General features: G+C 49.6%; 1 pseudogene; it reads right to left on the reverse strand.

Annotated features, from left to right (window-relative positions):
* Positions 1 to 598: 598 nt before the first annotated feature.
* Positions 599 to 1543, reverse strand: LOC144267057 (olfactory receptor 5J3-like; annotated as a pseudogene).
* Between the last annotated feature and the right edge of the window lie 7504 nt (positions 1544 to 9047).

The raw sequence follows: 9047 nt of genomic DNA on the forward strand, positions 1-9047 counted from the left end.
TTTGCTCAAGGTCACAAAGGAAGTCTACTGAGGAGGAGGAGTTTAAACTCAGACCCCCTCAAGTCTTAGGCGAGTGTGATAACTTCCGGACCATCCTTCCTTTCTCATGTGTGTGTATAATCACGTGTTTCTATCTATCTGTCCCCATACATAACCATCTCTCTGTCTATCTATCTATAAAAACACCTCTCCATGTACACCTTCCTTTATTTAATTGTATAGTGATTTCACATGGTGGCTGTGGGAACTGAGATAAGAGCAGTAGCAAACAAAAACAGTTACAGTCCGAGTACCTCCTCTTTATATCATCTGCTGAATTAACCAATATAGTTCAAAAGGCAGTGGAACAAACAGGGGGAGGTGCCTATATTGCAGAAATCACATATCAATGCATAAAGGAGAAGCTGTCACACTGTTACTGGATATTGGTTTTCAAAGGAAATGGCACCTTTCCTCATTATCTGGCTCAAGTTCCATTTCCTTCTTGTTTTCTCCTGTAAATTCCATGATGACAGAAAATTCTGCACATTGACTTACTGAGTGAGAACTAGCTCATATTTGCACTCCAGTACTGATCAGTAAAAACCAGTCCCCATGTTTACATACAGCGAGAAATAGTTTTTTGGTATATTGTCCTCCTCAGGGTGTCCTTCACCTCCTTGTTCCTAAGGCTGTAGATCAGGGGGTTCAGTGTCGGGATCGCAAGGGTATAGAACACAGCCACCGTTTTCTCCGAGTCCACTGAGCTGCCAGACGAGGGTCGTAAATATGTAAAGATCAGGGTCCCATATAAGATGGAAGCGACAGGCAGGTGGGAGGCGCAGGTGGAGAAGGCTTTGTGCCTTCCTGCAGTGGAGCGGATCCTCAGGATGGCAAAGATGATGTAAATGTAGGAGATGAGGATGATGAGAATGGTGCCTATCGTTTCTATGGCTGCAAAGGTGAAATGCACTAGCTTATTGATGCGAAAGTCAGAGCAGGAGATTTCTTGGAGTGGGTGAATATCGCAGAAGACATGATCGAGGACACTGGAGTGACCGAAGGACAGACTGAATACAGTACACCTATGCACAGTGGCATTGACACAGGGGCACAGGTAAGAGCCAGCCAATGGCTGGAGGCAGACTCTCTTGGACATGATGACATTATAAAGCCATGAGTTGCAGATGACCACAAAGCGATTGTAGGCCATCACAGCCAGGAGGCAAAGCTCATTGTTGGCACAGAAGGAGAAGAGGAAAAACTGAACCACACCCCCAGGGAAAGAAATGTCTTTACTCATCACTAGGAACTGACCATCGCCTTGGGGGCAATCACAGCAGAGGAGACAACATCTAAGAGTGACAAATTGCTGAGGAAAAAGTACATGGAGCTGTGGAGTTGGGAGTCAACCCTAATCAGCACAATCATCCCGACATTCCCCACCAGGGTGCAGAAATAAATGGCGAAGAAGAACACAAAGAGGATGTTTTTGCAGCTTTGGACTTTCTGTTATTGCCCGGAAAATGAAGCCAGTCACTGTGGGGCAGTTCCCAGGAGCCATTTCTCCTGTCACTGTACTCTATGCCAGAGAAGAGACAGAGGAGGGGATAGAAGCAATGGGTACCACAAAAATAAATCTGACGTCCAGTGGAGACTCATGTTCTCTCTTAAGAGATGCCTAAACAATGGACATTTAATGTAGTCAGAGATTCCAAAGCCCAAAGGAACCATTTTGATTATCTAGTCCAGTGGGGTTTTCTTCATTTGTGGACCAATCAAAAATTTTGGAAATCCACGGACCACAGGTCAAAAACTAGCATTCTATGGTAACAACAACCTTTTGAGGACCCCTTAGATATAGTCTGTGGACCCCAAGGTGTTTGCAGACAACAAATTCAAACCCCTCAATCTCATCTAATTGCTTATATAACACAGTTATATATAACTTATATAACATATATAACATCATCATTTTTTCCCTGTATTTTTCATTGTAGACTAGAGCATATCTTTTAAAAAATCATCCAATCTTGAATGAAAAATTGTCCATGAACTAAGTATCCACCACAACCCTTGGAAAATCGTTCCAAGGGTTAGTTACCCTCACTGTTAATAGAGACCTTTTATGTAGAGCTGGTCAAAATTCCCACCTACCCCCTTGGAAATTTTAGAGCTTTCAGGAACAAATCCCCAAATCCAAAATACTTTGGTACTGCTATATTTTGGCTGAAGTCTGAGGTATTTTGGTTTTGAAATGGAGCAACTGGGAGATGTTGTCAAACCAGTAAGACTGGTCCATACTCCGAATGCCCATACTCCATAAAGGAGAAAGGGAGCATGAGGAACTTCAGCTAGACAGTTCAACATGTGAAATCCTCAGCATTGGAGGTGTTTCAGAACAGGCTGGAGAAACAGCCATTGCGATGTTTACTTGGTGTGTTACTTGGTCTTGCCCCAGCACAGGGACCCTGACTTGACTACATGAGGGCCCTTCCACCCCCATTGCTAGGAAAAGTCAGTGAAAACCCTGGTGAGGGGGATGTGCCTGGCGAGGGGGATGTGCAGTATCCAGGCTGGTTACTGCAACTCTCCCTCCCCTCCCTCCCTTTGCTTTCCGGATAAATTGTACTTTCAACACTGAGGACTTTGTAAGTTATGGCCAAATAATTTACTGTCCTGGGTAACATGCCCTGCACTGCTGTGCGTGTGTCTGTGGTGTAATGCAAATGGCACTTGCAAAGCCTCCTCTACCTTCCCCTCCCCTCCACCAGCCTCTGCTGGGCACAATCCCAAGTGGAGGCAGAGCACTGGGGGGAAAGGTTTCTGAAAAGCCAACTTGGCTATTTTTCCAAGAGGTTGGAGTATGGGCTGTATCGCTTGTGCTGAAGCCCACGGTCTTTAGCAAGTTCACAAATAGAAATCAGTGCCCCTCTGTCCACTTCACTGCAGGCAGGCAGGTGGGGGCGGAGGGGTTCAAACACCGCTTGGATCAATGCTCTCCAGCCTAGCTCAGGCTTTGGTTGGTTTCCTTCATTTCCCCCCACGCCTGGTAGCTTATTCTGGGAAGTTTCTCAGGCTGCATGAATTCTCAATGGTCTTTCAGGAGAACTGGGAGTGCAAACCCAGGGAAGAGGTGGATTCTGTTTCCTGCTGTCCTCACATCACAACTGGTTGTCATTCTGGAAGAAGGGCCGTCCCTAGTCATATGCAAAGTACGCAGCTGCGTAGGGCACCAAATTTCCTGGTGACCTACGCAGCTCCAGCCCCTGCCCTGCCTCTTCCCCATGGCCCCTACCCCTGCTCTGCCCCAGCCCCGCCCCCACTCCACCCCTTCCCCAAAGCCCCTGCCCTGCTCTGCCCCAGCCCCGCCCCCACATCCGTGAGGACTGCAGCAGGGCCAGGCCTGCACTCACCAGCAGTGGGAAGTGAAGCGACCTGGTCCCAGCCTGCCCCCCAAGTCAGCCCCCCCCCCCGCCCCCGTGGAGGCCTGGGGCCCCCGCCACACCCACCCATGGGGGGGGCTGTGTAGGACCCCAGAATAGCTAGGGATGGCCCTGTTCTGGAAGATGCCTTTTAGTGAATTTCAAGCAATTGGGCTTAATATGGTGGTAAGTGTATGAAATTTTTCATAGCCCGTGAAATAGAGGCCAGATTAGGAGATCGAATTGTTTCACAACCGATGCCTCTATGAAAAACTCAGGGTGGGGTGAGGAACAGACTCTGCTGTTTTACTGGGGGCTTGCTCCCCAGAATCAATAAGGAGGAAGTGGGGTGATCCAGGGTGCAGCTCAAACATCCAGCCGGGCTGGCCAGGGACAGACATCAGGCCTGCAAGGGAAAGGTGAGCGTGGCAGTGACTTCACACAGGCCTTTGGCAGGAACTCAGCCTATTGGGCAAAGGTGATGAGGCGGCTGTGACCCCACAGAGCTCCCTTGACAACAGCCCGGCAGGACAGGGATGCGGGGCAGGGGGAACCTCAGAGACCCCTGTAGCCTTGCTGCACCAAGCCTCCATCTCCCGGTCTCTCGGTGAGGACAAGGAGCGGATTGGGGTGGAGGAGATTCCTTGGGATTTTTTGCATTTCCCTGTGGATTTTGTTGAAAGAAATCATCATCGGTGTAGAAGGTAAGAAAAAATACAGGCTCTATGTACAAGATGGGGGACTCTATCCTGGGAAGCTGTGACCCTGAAAAAGACTTGGGGTAATGGGGGATAATCAGCTGACCATGAGTTCCCAGTGGGACGCTGTGGCCAAAGGGGCAAATTCGACCCTTGGAGCCGTACAGAGAAGCTTCTCAGGTAGAAGGAGAGAGGTTCCATATCTCTCTGTACTGGGCACTGGTGCAGCCACTCCTGGAATATTGTGTCCATTTCTGGTGTCCACAATTTGAGACAGATGCTGATCAGTTGGAGAGGGTCCACAGAAGAGCCACATGAACGATGAAAGGATTAGAACACATGCCTTGTGCTGACAGACTACAGGAGCTCAATCAAAGAGAAGGTTAAGCGGTGAGCCTAAGAGAACAAATATTTACTAATGGGCTCTTCACTTTAGCAGATAAAGGTTATGAGCAGACAATGGCTGAAGCTAGACCAATTTACACTGGAAATAAGAAGAGCATTTTTAATGCCAGGGTTTGGAGCAATTCACCAAGGCTTGTGCTGGATCCTCCACAACTGGCTTGTTTTAAAATCAAAATTAGGTGTTTTTCTAAAAAAATCCGCTCTAATTTCTGTGGGAATTATTTTGAGGGACGTTCTATGGCCAATGTGAAACAGAAAGTCAGAGCAGAGTGGTTCCATCTGGGCTTGGAATTTATGAATCTGAGACTCGCTGGGGGCGTTTGAAATTTGTCCCTTTTTGCTTCTCTCTTCCTCCTTCCCTCTTGTCTCTTCTTCTCTTTTCTCTGCTGCTCTTCTTCCTGGGGAGGGTGGGGCTGTGCTCCAGCTGTCATTGTAGGAGGCCCTCACGAAGAGGTGGGGCTGGAATTGTGCGCTGATGGTGATCTCCACTATAGTGATCTCCTGTGGTGACTAGTTGAGATTGCTCGGCCTCCAGGCCTGAGAGTCTCCACACTGATCGGCCAAGTGGGGGGCTATTGCTGAGTTAATAGGGAGGAGACTCAGGCACTCTTGGCTGAGTGCAGTGAGGCCTAAGGCTCAATTCAACGGCATTTCTTTGTCTGTCTGTAACACAGTAATTTTTGGGACTTGGTCCAATTGATTCCAACATTTCAGGGAATTTCTAGGCATCAGTGGGAAGAACCTCCTTGATTTTAGTGACAGTTGGAAAACAACACCGCCAGAAAAGCCTGATTTCCACTCTGTGCCCCTTACATTGGTGCTGGAAGCTGAAGGGCGTTGTGACTTGGGAGTTAATTCAGCCAGTCAGTGCTGACTCTCCACGGGCGATTTGCATAAGTCAGCAAATGAGCCTGCAGGTTTCAGTGGGAGCGATGCCCAAGGCAGGCCGCAGGGTCAGGGTCTACGCTCAGCGTTGGTGGAGTCAGTGAGCGACAGGTGGCCGAGTTACCACTGAGGTCACCGTGTTACCGCTCAGGTTCCTCTGCCTGCAGCAACCCCTGGGCAGTGACTGTCGAGGGGAAGGTTTTGTAGATTTGTAACTTTTAAAACGGGAAGCACAGAAAAGGAATGAATGGCTGAGACGATTTGGCAGTAAAATGTAGGTTTTGTGCAGCATCCCGTGCAATTGCTGCTGGTTCAGGGAGAGAGACAGCATTCCTGCCCTTCCCACCACCTCTGAGCTGGACCTACATAAACAAGTGTCCGAAAACTCTAGTTCATCTCTTTTCAGACTGAGCAAATAATTCACAACAAGTTATCGATACGATGAATTTTGCTGCCTCCTCTCCTTTCATAGAGTACGAGCAGTTGATGAGTCTCTGAGATGACGTAGTTCTTCTAAAATCAACGTGAATACCAATCAATGGCTGTTTCAAAACCAAAAAATCCCAAAAAGGCATTTTTAAGCATTTGAATTGGATTTCTACATGTAAATTTAAAACCAGTTTTATTTGTTTTAAAAACCAAACCTATCAGGGATAACATTTGAAACTATGACAAGCTATGTTAAGGCCTATAGTTGCTATAACCTATTAAACTAATTTAAATTGAATAAATATATGAAGAAGTCCACGTTTGCTGCCAATTTTCAGAGGAAGTCAAACCACTGAACTGTTGGAAGTCGTTGCCTAAGCACCTGGGTCCAGAGTTTGTTGAAATATTCAGCCAGAGACAGAGAGGCACTGAGAAGTTCTAACTCATGATTGCAAACACAGAGATGTGGTATTGGCTTTGAATGGGGGAGAGGTAGTAAATCCGTCGGGCTTCTTGCCCCAAACAACAGTCACCCATTGTCCTTTTGAGCACAAGGGCTTTAAAACTCCTGACGTGCTCAAATCTGTCTCCTGCTAGGATTTAGAGAATTTTCTCCATCCCCATGACACAGAGGTAAAGAGAAAGGAAGTGACCTCTCTTTGGTCACACAGCAAGGTCATGTCAGAGCTAGAAAAAGAAGCATAAGAAAAGAGTTGTATCAAAAATGTTTTTCATTTAAAACTAACTGATTTCTTAAACAAAGGAAATGTGATGTGTGGTTAGTGAATTGAAATGATACATTCTGGTCTCCACGTGTTTCCTGATTTATGAACTAGTAGATCCATAGATTATCCATAGATTGAGGGAGGAAAACAAGGTTGCCTGTTTAGTGAACTCCCAAAGGCTTTCTTCAATTTCAACGAACTAGTCAAGTGAACTGAACTATTTGAATAAACTGAAATGAAGAAAATATTTTCTGCACCTTTCAAGGAAGCTACTGCTGTCCAGAGCTGGGTTAGCATTTCAGCTAACTTTGGTTCCAGGGGCTTAGCTATCACATCATTCATTTTAAGTAGATGATTTTTAATAAACAAGCCTATTGTTAATTTAATTACAAATCCAGTTAATATTTTTTTAAAAATAATCAATATTTTCCCACCCCACTAGGGATAAAAGGGCCTCTTAGCTCATCTCCCAACCCAGGAAGGGCTGATCCTCCTCTATCCAAACTCAAGGCTGAGCTCCTCTCCCTGTACTGGGCTGAACTGAAAGCCAGGATCCAAACACTCCTCACTCTAGGATCATAGAATCATAGAAGGTTAGGGTTGGAAAAGGCCTCCGGAGGCAATTTTGTCAGGACCAACCGCAACTAAAACATCCCAGCCAGGGCTTTGTCAAGCTGGGCCTTAAAAATCTCTAAGGATGGAGATTCCACCACCTCCCTAGGTAACCCATTCCAGGGCAGGAATTTGGATCTGATCTTTGATGGTCCAATGCTGCATAGCACTTACAGAGTGGCTCTTTCTGGGTAAATCTCACAGCAATTTACAATAATGGGTAAGTATTTTATTGCTGGGGACTGAAACATAGAGCAGGGGAATGGCTGACCCAAGGTCCCTTAGGTCAATGGGAAAACCACCAATGAAAGCCAGGAGTCCTGACTCCCAACTCCCTGCCTCAGTCACTACAACAGGTCACACTCAGAGCCAAGGACCCTGGGAATCGAGGACCGCTGGCACGTCCCAGCACTGGAAGGGAGTGATCCTCTAGTGGTTAGTGCGGGAACCTGGACAAAGGACTCCTGGGCTCCAACCCCGGCTCTATCCCTGACTCCCAGTGCGACCCTGAGGCAGTGGCTTCTCCTGCCCAGGCCTCTGTTTCCATCAGTGGGGCTGGGGACACTCCCCTAGAGCCTGTGGGTCATCACGCTTCAGGAATGTGCGTGAGGTACAAGGAGACCTGGAGATGGAGGTGTGCTGCTGGCCGTAGGTCAGTGTTGTGAAGCCCCGGCTGCTAGCCTGGGTTTATCCATCCCCTGGCAATAAAACATCATCTTGTTTTCACAGCCACTTTCGATCTCCTGGCTTCTACCCCCTGCTCTGCTGGCAGGGCATTGTGCAGTAACCCTTTCCAGCCCACCTGGGGGCAGGAGATTGAGGAAGAGGGCAAATCACGGACCATCAGTGAGCATCTGCCATCCAGCTCCATCCCATCTAGAGCAAGTGAGTGGAGTTCTCCAGAGCCATCCCCAGTGTGGGGGGAATGGCCCAGCAACAGGGCTCCCAGCCCTTCCCTTGTCGGAGATTGTTCCCCATGTCGAGAGTCTTTGGAGAGGGCAGAACCTGCCACATGCTGAACACCCCCACCCCCAATCAGTGAAATCAGTGGGAACTCAGGGCAACTCCTGCCTCCTGGGATTCGCACCTTGTAAACTTTCGCTGGGGACTATCCAGGTGCTGCTCTTTCCCTGGCCGAGGAGGGAGCGGGGCCTGGAGGGGTGGAGGGAGCTGCTTGTCCAAACTAACGGAGAGCCCCACTGCTCTGAAAGGACGAGACCCCCCTGGTGTCACAGGGCCCCAGTGGTGAGGGGGAGCGTTGGGAGCAGCTGCCAGTGGGTGTGGATGGCAGCCCCCATGCCCTGGGGTGGGGTGTGCGGTGAGGAGGAATTGCCTCAGCGGAGGGGAGGTGGGCAGGGGATCAGGCCGGCCCGTTAATGAGCAGCTGCCTTGAGCCCAGACTCATGGCTGCTCCCCACTCAGTCCCAGGATGCAGCGGCTGAAGCGGATGCTGAGGAGGAAGGCTGGGCAGGTGGCTCCGGAGCCAGTGGGGAGCAGCGGCCGGCTTGCCCAGGAGGAGAGCGGCCCCTCTGTCCCCGCGGGCGGGGAAGAGGCCAGTGGCCAGGCAAGGAGGAGGAGCTCCCTGGCTTTCTGAAGGAGGAGGAAGACACCAGCTCCCATAACAGGCCCTGAGGCCTCTTTGGGCCCAAACGGAGGTGGCCCAGGGTGACGCTATGCCGGAGGGACCCAGGAGCGGGCGGGAGCCGGGCAAGGCAGCTCTGGGGCTTCCTTCACAGGAAGCAGAGGAGCCAGGAGCCGCACCCCAGGGCCCAGCAGGAGCCACCCACCAGCCTGGCCACTGAGCAGCCCCCAGCCGGCCCAGAGCAGGAGCTGGGCAACTCTGGCACGAACACCAGCTGCTCTGCCTACTCCCGCGGGGCCAGCAGCCC

Source organism: Eretmochelys imbricata, chromosome 6 (genome assembly GCF_965152235.1).
Source record: "Eretmochelys imbricata isolate rEreImb1 chromosome 6, rEreImb1.hap1, whole genome shotgun sequence".
Lineage (NCBI taxonomy): Eukaryota > Metazoa > Chordata > Testudines > Cheloniidae > Eretmochelys > Eretmochelys imbricata.